The following is a 14,213-nucleotide window of genomic DNA, read 5'->3' as shown; positions in this document are numbered from 1 at the left end:
AAAAGGCATGAATCCCACAGCCCACCCAAACCAATGCCTTGCATGTCTCTACTTTTTCCTTCTTCTCTCATCTCTCATGTCACTTTCCCCATTTCCTCTCTCTGCCAGCTTGGCTTCTCTCTCTCTCCTGGCTGCAAGCACATGTGTGGGACCATGCCGGAACACCCTGACCTACAGGGAAGTGGGAGAGGACTCTTTGTCAGGAACTGAAGTGACAGAACAAGGGGGAATGGGATCCAACTGCAAGAGCTGGAATCCATTCCATGATGGGAAGAAGTTCTTTCCTGTCAGGGTGCTTGTCCCTGACACTGGGACCAGTGCAGAGAGGCTGTGCATACCCCATGCCAAGGAACATCCAAGGCCAGCTTGGACAGGGGCCGCAGCAACCTGCTGTGCTGGCAGCTTGCTCAGCTTGGAACCAGATGATCTTTAGGGTCCCTTCCTAGCCAAAGCATTCAAGGATTTCATCATTCCACCATGCCCATCTCCCAGTGTGGAGTGGCCCTGAATCTTCTGTGACATCACAGCTCCCACAGTGTTCCAGGTGGAACGTCCAGCACCTGGAAACCAGCAGAGCAGACACTCTGCCTGCTGCCAGTGGTCAGTTGGCGCTCGCTCTGCGCTCTGCCCGTCAGCGCTCTCTTGCTGCTGCCGCCTGGGATTTTCCTGACGCCTCCTCTGGAGCACCAACCCCAGCAGGATGAGCACTGCTGCTCCAGTGGAGGTACAGTGCCATTCCAGGGAGGGGCCACCTTGCTTGAGCAGGCTGCAGCCATGTGGGAATGGATGCTGTGGGACAGGAACCCCACTGTCAGATTGTGCTGTCTCTTGCAGACTGCCAGAGACACTGAGGAGGAGATGCAAGTGGACATGGTGCTAGGTGAGGAAGAAAGGATGGAGGTAGACATAGAAGAACCACTTGAGGACATGGAAGTCGACATGGAGGATAACATTGAGGAGATGGAAGTCGAAGAGGAGAACATTGAGGAGATGGAAGTTGACGAGAACGATGAGGAGGAGCCCATGGTCCTTGGATGAAGATGGAGCCCCACAAGTAAGACAGGCAGATGCTCCCCATGCCCTGCCCACAGACACAGTGGCTGCCCTGACGCCAGCCTGGGGCTGGGCTGGATGGCCCCGCTCAGGGACACGCTGCCCGCAGCGGGCCTGGATTGTGCTGCCACAAGCACCAGCCCTGGCCTGCCCTGCACTTGCCTGGGGCCACACCATCCTGCCAGCCCTGTCCCAGCTCCTAGGGCCCGGCTCCCAGCCCAGCTGGGCCCAGTGCTGGCAGCAGAGGCCAGCTTTGCTTCTTTCTTCCTTCCAGGACAGATGGAGATGATGGCTGGAGATATGACGACGGTGTATATATGTTGGAAAAGTTAGAAGATTACTGTAAATATGTTCACATGTTAGTAGTTCTCTGTAAATATGTTTTGAAGATTGTTACTCCATAGGATCCCATGTAAATATGTTCAGTAGATCGTTGTTGTTGTTATAAGGATTGTTGTAATGAAAAGTGTTCTGTAAATCCTAGAGTTTGCCAATCTTTGGCAAATAAATACGGCTTCTTTTTAAAACCTCGCTTCTCTTTGCCATTCCTTTGAGCACAGGCAGCCTTTGCACAGTTGGGATTTCCACTTGTTCCGGGATCCCGGGGCTGGAGCTCCCTGGGGCTGCTGCCACGGCCACCCCACGGCTGGGGGTCCCTGTGCACAGGGGGTCCCACTGACACCACTGCTGCCGCTGGGCACTGCTGCTGCTCCTGGGCTGGGGCACAGCGGCGTCCCCAAGAGCTGAGCTGCCACCAGCACAGAGGGGGCTCTCACTGCAGTTATCCCTGCAGCCATGCCACCAAAGCAAGGCAGGAAACTTTCAGCCACCCTTCCTGCTGCAGCCACAGGCACTCCTGGCTCCAGAGCCGCCATCAGGCCACAGGGATGTAAAATCCACCTTCCTGCTCTCAAGGCCATGACAGCCTTGGCAACTGTGGCACCTGCATCTGGGCTGCTGCAGGGGCTGATGTTTAAGGCTTGCAGCCTCCAAAGGCTCCGGGCTCTGCTTCCCACCCTGCTCTGCACTGCCCTGGCTCCGCATTGCTCAAGAGACAAAAGCCAAGCCGGGGGATCCTCATCCTGCCCAAACTGCTGAATTGACTGCAGTCCTTAGGACCTTCTCCACTTTCAGAGAACCTATTCATTTGATCACTGATTCGGCAGATGTCTATGGCCTAGTGCAGCAGGCCGAAAATTCCATTTTCAAAGACATTTCTAACCCCAACTAGAGCATTTGATTTCCCCTTTCATTATTCTTTTGTCACACAGACAACACCCACACTATATCACGCACACAAGATCTCATACCACCCTTCCTGCATTTATAGTAGGCAATGCTAGAGCAGATGCCCCAGCAATGGTTGTCCAAATCTCCCTAGGGAATCTTTTTGACCAGGCTAGGACCCGCCACCACTTCTACCATCCAAACATTCCTGCACCGCTCAGCATCTTTAAAATTACCCAAGATCAGGCAAGATCCATGGCAAACACCTGCCCAAATTGTCAGCAACATGCCTTTGCTTCTGTCACAGCTGCACTCAATCCAAGAGGACTAAAGACTCTCCAGATTGGGCAATCACACATCACACACCAAGCCCCTTTTGGGAGACTAAAATACAACCCCGTCTCAATCCACACCGACAACGCTGCGGTTTCCGCCTTTGCCCATGCTGGTGAGAAATTAAAAGATGCTATAAAACGTTACATTTTACCTTTTCCTACCTTCCCAGCTCCACAGGAAAGGAAAACTGATCATGGTCCTTCTTATACCTCCCACTGATTCCAACCATTTTCTGACCAGTGGGGTACAAAACATGTCACAGCCATACCACACTCTGCCACAGGACACTCCATAGTCCAGAGGGCCCACTGGTCCATCCAAAGGATCCTTGATCAACAGAGACAGGGAGTCCACATATTATCTCCCATTGAGACACTGGCCAAGGCCCTTGATGTGCTCAACTTTTTCGACACCTCATTTATGGAGCCAACTCCCCCAGTCATCAGGCCTTTTGCATTTCATGTGACTGCAGCCCAGTTAAAAGAAAAGCCACCTGTGTGGAACAAAGACCCTGAATCAAAACAAATTATGGGCCCTTTATCATTCATTGCTTGGGGGAGAGGATATGCTTGTGTCTCTACAGCAGCAGGCCCAAGACAGATCCCAGCAGAAACATAAAACTCTTCTGCAAATGGCGAGGCAAACACCAGAGCCACCATCAGAAGAACAGAATGAAAGCCTGAGAGAGCAGCAGCCTGGAAAAGAAGAAGAAGGACAGAAGAAGATCTCCTAAGCAGCGTGGACCACACAGACCAACACCAAGAGAGCTCAGACACCACTAAGCGGGATATATCACTTAACATTTGGAAAAACTATATTGTAGCATTTATATTTGATTCTTCTCAGAAGCTGAGTTCAAACTCTTGCCTTACAGAAGAGAAAGTTTAGTGGGACCAGAATTTAAGTTTCACATGGGAATCTCCCTATCTCTTTACTTTCAGGCCACCCAAGCCTCCAGCCACTACAAAATTAACTAAAGTCCAAGGATGCTGTCCTGTGTTGCCACTGCAGCAGGCAGCCGCAAGCAGCAAAGCTCCTCACTATGCCACGTGCCGTCAGCTGGCTGCTTCCACAGCCAAGCCACAATTTCTTGCCCATGGCCACGCTTGTCAACCTCTTCTCACATAGGGACTCAGTATACCTGAGCGTCCAGCTGCTCAAAGACCAAATCAACAAGATCCAGACAAAAGGCAACAACGACTGGCTCACTGGACTTTTGAAAGACTGGGGCATGAAAGGCTGGCTTTCACCTTTACTTAAGACTCTTTTGTGGACTTTGTTTCTTGTATTCATTGTGTTGCTTATTCTATCCAGTTTTGCTCAACGCTTGCAAAAGTCCATGGCAGAAGCCTTCATTCTTGAAAACAAAAAGGGGGCACTTGTGGAGGCCCAGGGGCCTCTCATTGCAACTGTAATACCTTAGGGCAAAGGGGACCAAGGTGAAACAGAGAAACCCCTCTGAATGCAAGGCTCTCACCCATGGCCACTTGCAGCCTCTTGCAATCTGCAGCTTTTCTTGCTATCACCCACTTCAACTGCCATTTTTTCCTTATAGCTACTCTCCAGAGAATGTTCTTCCCTCTCTTCTCCCCTGCTGGTCCTGGCTTTGCCCCTTCTCCCCCCCCCATATGAAACCCTCAGTCCCCAGCCTCATTTTCTCTCCGGCCCTGGACCCTCTTCATCGCCATGCACAGCGTTTGGAGTTCCACACAAAGACCCGTCTCTGGCCTCATGCATCAGCACTTGAAGCAAGTGTGCTCCGGGCTCTGGCAGTGCAGGTCGCTCACACGGGCTCACTGTGGACACGCCGCAATCACACAGTCATTGAGTGCACCAGAGAACCTGGCCTCTAATAAAAGGCATGAATCCCACAAATCACACGACCCAATGCCTTGCATGTCTCTACTTTTTCCTTCTTCTCTCATCTCTCATGTCACTTTCCCCATTTCCTCTCTCTGCCAGCTTGGCTTCTCTCTCTCTCCTGGCTGCAAGCACATGTCTGGGACCATGCCGGAATACCCTGACCTACAGGGAAGTGGGAGAGGACTCTTTGTCAGGAACTGAAGTGACAGAACAAGGGGGAATGGGATCCAACTGCAAGAGCTGGAATCCATTCCATGATGGGAAGAAGTTCTTTCCTCTCAGGGTGCTTGTCCCTGACACTGGGACCAGTGCAGAGAGGCTGTGCATACCCCATGCCAAGGAACATCCAAGGCCAGCTTGGACAGGGGCCGAGACAACCTGCTGTGCTGGCAGCTTGCTCAGCTTGGAACCAGATGATCTTTAGGGTCCCTTCCTAGCCAAAGCATTCAAGGATTTCATCATTCCACCATGCCCATCTCCCAGTGTGGAGTGGCCCTGAATCTTCTGTGACATCACAGCTCCCACAGTGTTCCAGGTGGAACGTCCAGCACCTGGAAACCAGCAGAGCAGACACTCTGCCTGCTGCCAGTGGTCAGTTGGCGCTCGCTCTGCGCTCTGCCCGTCAGCGCTCTCTTGCTGCTGCTGCCTGGGATTTTCCTGACGCCTCCTCTGGAGCGCCAATCCTAGCAGGATGAGCACTGCTGCTCCAGTGGAGGTACAGTGCCATTCCAGGGAGGGGCCACCTTGCTTGAGCAGGCTGCAGCCATGTGGGAATGGATGCTGTGGGACAGGAACCCCACTGTCAGATTGTGCTGTCTCTTGCAGACTGCCAGAGACACTGAGGAGGAGATGCAAGTGGACATGGTGCTAGGTGAGGAAGAAAGGATGGAGGTAGACATAGAAGAACCACTTGAGGACATGGAAGTCGACATGGAGGATAACATTGAGGAGATGGAAGTCGAAGAGGAGAACATTGAGGAGATGGAAGTTGACGAGAACGATGAGGAGGAGCCCATGGTCCTTGGATGAAGATGGAGCCCCACAAGTAAGACAGGCAGATGCTCCCCATGCCCTGCCCACAGACACAGTGGCTGCCCTGACGCCAGCCTGGGGCTGGGCTGGATGGCCCCGCTCAGGGACACGCTGCCCGCAGGGGGCCTGGATTGTGCTGCCACAAGCACCAGCCCTGGCCTGCCCTGCACTTGCCTGGGGCCACACCAGCCCTGCCAGCCCTGTCCCAGCTCCTAGGGCCCGGCTCCCAGCCCAGCTGGGCCCAGTGCTGGCAGCAGAGGCCAGCTTTGCTTCTTCCTTCCTTCCAGGACAGATGGAGATGATGGCTGGAGATATGACGGCGGTGTATATATGTTGGAAAAGTTAGAAGATTACTGTAAATATGTTCACATGTTAGTAGTTCTCTGTAAATATGTTTTGAAGATTGTTACTCCATAGGATCCCATGTAAATATGTTCAGTAGATCGTTGTTGTTGTTGTTGTTATAAGGATTGTTGTAATGAAAAGTGTTCTGTAAATCCTAGAGTTTGCCAATCTTTGGCAAATAAATACTGCTTCTTTTTAAAACCTCGCTTCTCTTTGCCATTCCTTTGAGCACAGGCAGCATTTGCACAGTTGGGATTTCCACTTGTTCTGGGATCCCGGGGCTGGAGCTCCCTGGGGCTGCTGCCACGGCCACCCCACGGCTGGGGGTCCCTGTGCACAGGGGGTCCCACTGACACCACTGCTGCCGCTGGGCACTGCTGCTGCTCCTGGGCTGGGGCACAGCGGCGTCCCCAAGAGCTGAGCTGCCACCAGCACAGAGGGGGCTCTCACTGCAGTTGTCCCTGCAGCCATGCCACCGAAGCAAGGCAGGAAACTTTCAGCCACCCTTCCTGCTGCAGCCACAGGGACTCCTGGCTCTAGAGCCGCCATCAGGCCACAGGGATGCAAAATCCACCTTCCCGCTCTCAAGGCCATGGCAGCCTTGGCAACTGTGGCACCTGCATCTGGCCTGCTGCAGGGGCTGATGTTTAAGGCTTGCAGCCTCCAAAGGCTCCGGGCTCTGCTTCCCGGCCTGTCCTGCACTGCCCTGGCTCCGCATTGCTCAAGAGACAAAAGCCAAGCCAGGGGATCCTCACCCTGCCCTCATTCCTACTGCTGGCAGCGGCCACTGGCTCCTGTCTCCCACTCGGGTGACAGCAGGACGGACAGGACAGGCTCTGCTGGGCAGGGGGTGGGAGGCTTTGGGCCCTGTGGGTGCTGCTGCTGGGGACCATGGGCCCAACAGGGCCCCCAGCTCAGCCCCTGCCCAGGCTGCTGCCCCCAAAGCCCCACACTCCCTGAGCATCACCATCACTGGCGGCAGTGGGAAATCCCACGTGTTTCAGGAAAGAAATTCCCCACAGGAACTAAACCAAGGGATCCATGGGGAAAGTTAGCACCAGCTGATATTTAAAGCACCTTTGCAAAGGTGGCTGCAGGGCAGCTGTGATCTCTAGGGACTCTGGCACTGCCTGCTGTGCACCTGAGCCTGTGGGACACAGCACTGGGCTCACACCAGCCCTCAGCCCCTCACAGCTGATCCCAAGGAGCAGGCTCAAAAAGCAGCTTCACACCACTTGCTGCAGATATTTCAAAGGACTTAATGTCATTCAGAGAAGCCACAATGCAAATTTCATTTTGGTGTTTTTGCATACGAAGCATGAAGTTGGGTCTAAATGTGCACTCAGGGCACTTCTACCGCCATCCCAAAGGGAACCCAAAGGACAGGGCTCTGCTTTCAGCACTGCTGAGCTCCTAACACAGCAATGAAGTCTCAGGAAGAGGCAGTCTTGACTGTACCAGAGAACCTGGCCTCTAATTAAAGGCATGAAGACCACAGCCCACCCAACCCAAAGCCTGGTATGTTTGTACCTTTTCCTTCTTCTCTCATGTCACTTTCCCCATTTTCTCTGGCTGGCACCTTGGCTTCTCTGTCTCCTGGCTGCAGGTTCAGCCGCACGTGTGACCCTGCAGGAACAGCCTGACCTGCAAACAAAAGTCACATTATTTCAGAGTACTGCACTGCTCCAGCTTTGGGAGGGACTGTGAGCTGAAGGCACATGCTCCCCCGTGGGAGTAGCTCCTCCCCGTGCCACACAGTGAGGAGTGGAATGTCCACCACTGACCCCTCTCCCATCCAGCAGCACCCCTAAAGTGCTGCTTTTCCCTCCCAGAAGTGCCACCCCAAGCCACCAAAGGTGTCCCTGTGCTGCCAGGCTGGCTCTGATCCACAGTGGAGGTGGAACCATGAGCCCAGCAGACACTGTATCCTTCCTCCCTTCTGGCCCAGGTCCTAGGAGAGCACTAAAACTCCACACCAGCTGTGGATTTGGCGGCTACATGGAGAAAGGGGAATTGTTGCTGATTGGGGCAGACAGAATAAAATGCAGCTGCCAAAGGGAAATCAAAGCATTCCACAGAGTACAGCCAGGTATGCTGCACATCAAGGCTGTGCTGGTGTGGAAATACTGTATTAAAATGAATTTATGTTGACTACTATCTGCCAACGAAAATACACAGAATACATTAAGCTTGGGTTTTAAATGCAGAAAAGGTAGAAAATTCAGAGTGCTTTTCACCAGTTCACCACAAACACATCTCAATGGTCAGCCCAGTAGTGGGTGAAGAGGAGGCAATATTTGGTTGCTACTTCTTGATGGCAATTCTTCTTCTCTTAATGCAGGAATCCTGCCTGTGTAGGACAGTGAAGTTGCAGCTGAACAACCACAGAGCTGCTCACAGATGAACAGACAGACCACACGTGCTCACCCTCCTCCCTCCTGAGGAGGATTCTCAATTCAGCCTTTCCTTTCTATCTTCCTTTTACCTAAAAAGATACCTGAGATAGAGTAACAGCTTGCAGGAGACAGGGAGCATCTCCTACCAAAGGGAAGTGAAGACAAAGGTAATTATTTTGTACAATAAATACATGTACTCACAGACAAAAAGCTCTGGTCTTGGGAACAACTGGAATGATCCCTCCCTGTTCAAGACCAAAGAGACATTTCCCTGATCAAAGGACCTGGTGCATCCTGCGTAACGCTGGGATGTTTGTCACAATTCAGTCAGAAACATTTCAAAGCCTGTAGTCATCCAATAGGTATAAATGCTTTTAGAAAATGCAGGGAAATACATCTTGGAGCATCTCCTTTTAAAAGAGGGTTTGCATTTCTGGTACACTCTCTTTCTTTTCATCAGTCCTGTACACTGCAAGTTGCATTGGTTGGATATGTGAGAGGACAGGTGTGATTATCTCCCCATTCCAAACTAGGGAAGGACAGGTTAGATGCGCCTCCTCCACACTTGGAATCCTTTTCATGGACAGATCCCAACCTCCTCCTGCTCCTTAAACTTGTGATGCACAGACCTTTCATCTCTGTCTATCTATGGGAGCATCCTCCCACGCTGAGAAGCTGGGCTCTGCAGGAATTTGGTGCCGTCACAAATCCCTGCCCCTTGCTGGTGGTGGAGTGCTGGTCAGAAAGGAGTTTGTAGGATCTCCATGAAAAGGGCAACACCACATCTGCTGTTCCTGCCTCGGGCACCGCTGGGACACGGCTCTGCCAATGTTAACCTGCTGCAGTGGGAGATGTCCCTGCCCACAGCAAGGAGGTGGAACAAGGTGAGCTTTAAGGTCCCTTCCAGGCCAAGCTCCTGTAGGATGAAATGCCATTGCGTGCTGAACAGGAGGCAAAAGGACGAGCCCCTCTTCCGCAGACACCGAGGCCTGGGGCAGAGCCAGGGCCCAGCTGGCTGCCTCCCCCAAAGCCCAAAGCTTTCCTGGCCGTGCCACCAGCGCTGGGCAGCCAGATCACAGCCCCAGCAGTGGCTGTGGCAGCTCTGAGGAAAGGCCTCTCACAGGGAGCACAGCACAGCTCCAGCTGCATCCAGCCACACTGGCCTGCCAGGGGAGAGGAAGGAGGTGGGTGGAATCCCATGGAGGGAATCACCCCAAGGAAAAGCACTGGAGCAAGCTCCAGAAGGGCAGGGGCCTGGGGGGCCCAGCCCTCCCGCTCCTATTCCCAGTGTGAGAGATGCTACTCACTTCCAAAAAATTTAAAAGGTTTATTAAAACCTTTTCAAAAATACAACAGAAGACTGAATGGAGAAAATATTACAGCACCCAGGAGCAGATGATTTTCCCCACCATGTGCTCACCCACACAATGGAGGTTTCACCTTTTAACCCTTTAGCCCCCCCAAAGTTCTGTCCATGGACTCCTCCTTCCCTGCCCAGTGCTGGAGATCCCTGCCTGACACCTTGATTGGGGGTCAGGGGCTGCCACAGTAACGAGCGACCCTCCCAAATGCCCCAAACCCAGGGCACCCTGATAACAACACAAGGGGGGGTAAAACATAACTGCAAAACTTCTCTTAACATTTCCCTTTTAATTGTGAGAGTCAACCATGGCATTACTCATCTGTCACACCAGCAAGCAGGAAATAAAACCAAACCCAGGCCTGGTGCTCACGAGCTGCACCCCCAGTACAGCCAAATCTCAGAGGCTGCATCAGCCAAGGCACAAACCCTTCCTGCTCCTGCTTTGCACACTGAATGGGGTTTAACCAGGAGCATCCAAAGCCCAGAGCAAAACTTGCATCCCTGATATGTTTCAGCAGCTCTTGGTGCTCCAGGGATTTCCCCTGGCCGCTCTGCACAGCAGCCCAGGTTCATGGCACAGCAGGACAAACGTCCTGCTTTAATAAATAAACCATGAAAAACATCTCTGTTTTCAACAAAAAGATTGACATTGACACTTAAAAATGTTACAGCTCTTCAAGGAAGGTCTTCTGTCTTATTTAGTTTGGGGTATTTTGAAGTCAAAAGTGTGTTTGAGGGTGGCTTGACTTGAATAATGTGATTAAAATTCCTGATTTAGACAAGTAAGCTGGAAATCTGGAATTTTAATCATGTTTCAGTATGTAGCTTCTAGACATTTCCCTTAAAAATAGTTGATTCTTTTTCATTCCTATAATTTGATACTATTCAACAACTGGGAGCACACACCGGAGCAATACATGTGTAAGCAATTACACAGCTTCACATGCTGCTAAAACAGAAACCATTCTGTTAATAGCTTTTTCCCAAGAGAAATTAATTTTTTACTTATTGTTTGCATTAAGTTGCATTTGGGAAATGAAACTCAATTTAAAAAATACAAAACCACATTTTCATTTAAGCCATTTTGTAACATTTTTTCTCCTTGACACCTCAGACAAATAAAATATGTCTATCCACAGGTAGGCACTGCATAGATGTGTTACTGAATTGTCCCTCTTCCCTGAGAGCTGCAAATCCTACAGCTGCCAGACCTCATCCCTTGCTTCTCATAAAGGGAAAGAAGAGTTTCCATTCTAGTTAATTTCCCAGCTCTAAATCAACTACCCAGTGAGTATAAATAGCTGTGAAATTCCCTCCACAAATGTGCCAGAAGGGCCTCCAGCTGTGGAGGGGGAAGCAGCAAACTCTTGCCCCCACAATTAGTTTGGAACTCTTACCACTTAAAAAATATCCCACTCTTGGGATTTTTTTAACCACAACTAAAATAAATTAAAATAGATTAAAAATAAGATCACAGAATCACAGAATGGTTTGGTTGGAAAGGAACTTTAAGTTAATCCAGCGCCACCCCCTACCAAGGCAGGGACACCTGCCACTGTCCCAGGCTGCTCCAAGCCCCATCCAGCCTGGCCTTGGGCACTGCCAGGGATCCAGGGGCAGCCACAGCTGCTCTGGGCACCTGTGCCAGGGCCTGCCCACCCTGCCAGAGAACAATTCCTCCCTAATAACCAATCTGAACCTGCTCTCAGTTTGAATGGGTGTTATTGCATTTCCTTGGGATGATGGGTTGAGAGAATGCCCCAAGGGTCTGAGCAGAGCTCCCAGTGCCTCTGCTGGGGATGTGCCACCCACCTGCCCCTCAGTCACTCAGCTGCCTCGCAGCCAAAAAGACAGTGTCCAACAGGCAAAGTACTCCCAGAGGATAAAACCCTTGTCACTTCACAAATGACAAGGTCTTTATAGGGAATAAATGTCAAAGAAGAGTGACAGCATTTATTTTCCAAGCAGGAGACACTAATCCTGTGGTGACACTGCAGGGATGGTGTTATTCCTGTTCCTGATCTAATCCCTTTATCAGCTGCAGAAGCACCAGGACAGGCTTTGGTCTCCCATGCCAGCTCTGACTGACACTGCTGTCCCCACAAGCCGTCCCACCCCTGGGTGCTGCCTCTGCAGCCCAAAGCACCTGGAGGTCCCTGGAGCATTAACTCTCCTTCATTTGGATGTGCTCTGTCTATAAAGTTGCTTAAAGAGACACCAAGGAAGAGTTTAATTTATAGCCCCATTCTTTTAATCTTGGTCAGCCATATTTTTTCAGACATCTGTTTGTATCTCCTTATAATATATTGGCTGGAGCAGCAGCACCAGGCAGCAGCTCCCTTGCAGGGGCTCTGCTGACATTTATAAACCGAAGCGATTTCTCTCGTGTGCTTTATGTTATCAGCTAAACCTGTCCACTTAAATTATTGCCTTGTAACCAAATCACAACTATCTGTTACTCTGCTCTGTGCACGTTTCCCAGGCTCTGTACCAATATCAAGCTTTGCAGAGGCTAAAAACAAGATGATAAATTAATAAACAAATGGAAAACAGGACATGCTTCCATCAGGCTCACAACTGAGGGAGGATCAGGCACATTGTGCACCACATTACTAAAAGCAGAGGGCTGCTGTGTGGAATATGCAGCACGCAGTGATATCCAAAGAACCCCATCTCTCTTCTTCTAGACCAACCAAATGACCAGCTGTGTTTCCTCACTGAAGAAGAAAGGTCTCATCCTGCCCAGCTCCTTTCCAGCACATCATTTCACGTTCCACAAGTGGGTTTGTGTTCCAGCATGGGGACAGGGCTGAGCCCCAACTCACTGCACAGCTGCAGGCTGGGAACTTGTACATCACACACTGACCTGCAAACCTCCCACCAAGGCTGTGCAGTAACTCACTGCACTCCTGGCAGTGGCTTCCCCATCCCATCCCATTCCATCCCATCCCATCCCATCCCATCCCATCCCATCCCATCCCATCCCATCCCATCCCATCCCACCCATTGGACAAAACTGCCGGCCACTGACTGCCCATCAAGAGAAGCCAAAGAGGGACAGGAGACTCTCCCCTTGCAGCACTATCCTCTCCCCCTTGGCAGAGGAATGTCCCCAGGGAAGGCTGGAGCAAGCAGAACAAAGGTGATCCAGCTTGCTGAGGCAGATCCTTGGCTTGTCCCCAAGTGAGCATCCTTGTCTGCCATTGTAAAAGAATTCAAAAATCCATCAAGGGTTTGAAAACAAGCCCCAGTTATGAGTCAGTAAGTGGCTCTGCAGCTCTCAAAAATTACCTTGGTGTGTGGGCAAGCCTCAGATGACATCTACCTTCCTTTACTCTTTGTTTCTCTCCATGAAGGGAGGGAAATGGGACTTTCTTTCTAGTACAGGCAACAAAGGAATCTGGAATCAATATGTGAATGTTCCAGCAAAACACACTGGCAGTGCTGCAGTACTGAAATAATCACACTGCCAGAGCATCCATAATAAGTTATCTGATGGCACCACACCTTCTCCCTTAAGAAAATAATGATTAAAAACTACCAGGAGACAAATCCCAGGGAGCAGCAGAGCTCCCCACAGCTGCGGCCCTAGCTGCAGGAGCCACCAGTGCCAGGGCTGGGGAACTGCCTGAGGCTGGGGCATCCCATGCTGGTGGCACACAGGGGACACTGTGCCTGACTCCAGCTGTGCCTGGGTGGATGGGATGTGCCACACCAGGGTGCTTGGAGGAAAACACAGGAGCCAGGCCCAGTCTGGGGGCTCAGCTCATGCCCAGGCTCTGGTTAGAGCTGCTGAGCAAGGAACCAGCAAAGCCTGTGGGGTTTTTTTTCCTTTCTTTCCTACAAAGGCAAGTCCTACCGCTCTGCAGATTGTTTGTTACTTCAAAACAGAACATTTTTACACACAAAAGGAAGACATGTAGCAGACACAGGTAAGAAAGAGAAGGATTACTGATGAGAAGAGTCCCAGAGCCTGAATCTCGTTTTATTTCTTTTGGTCCTTTTTTCACTCAGCTACAGCCTTTTGCATTAGTTCACTGTCTGGCACTCACTGCTCCTCCAAATTAAGTGCCACTAGAAAATGTCATTAATATGCTCTATGTCACCTCCTCCTGATAGCTGGTGGAGAGGTTTCACAGCACTGGAAGCTCCCCCAGCAGCTGCCCCAGCACCCCCAGCATTCCCCACCTCGGGCAGGGAGGAAGCTCAGACACCTGTGTGCACATCCCAAGTACAAACTCCCGTGATGCTGGAAGAAATGCTTTACAAATCCACTCCCTGGGCAGCTCTTCCTCCCACTGCACTGCTGGGAAGCCACAGCTGCCTGCTGAGTGCAGCATCTCCTCAAAGAAGCACCAGCCTGGTCACTGCCTCTCGATTTCTCAGGTAACCAGTAACAGCAGGGACTCTGGTACCTACTGCAATTAATTAGAGAGAAAACTCTTTTATAGAATAACTGTCTGCTGTCCGTATTCATAAAGGGTTCCCTAAGCAGGATGAACCTGCTGGGGTGATGCACCTTGCCCAGTGCCATGGTGCCACCTCTCCCAGGCGCTGCCCAGCTCGGGCTGGAGGAGCTGGGCTGCCTCTGCCTGCGA

This window comes from Passer domesticus, chromosome 13 (genome assembly GCF_036417665.1).
Source record: "Passer domesticus isolate bPasDom1 chromosome 13, bPasDom1.hap1, whole genome shotgun sequence".
Lineage (NCBI taxonomy): Eukaryota > Metazoa > Chordata > Aves > Passeriformes > Passeridae > Passer > Passer domesticus.
Note: the sequence above shows the minus strand (reverse complement) of the source record.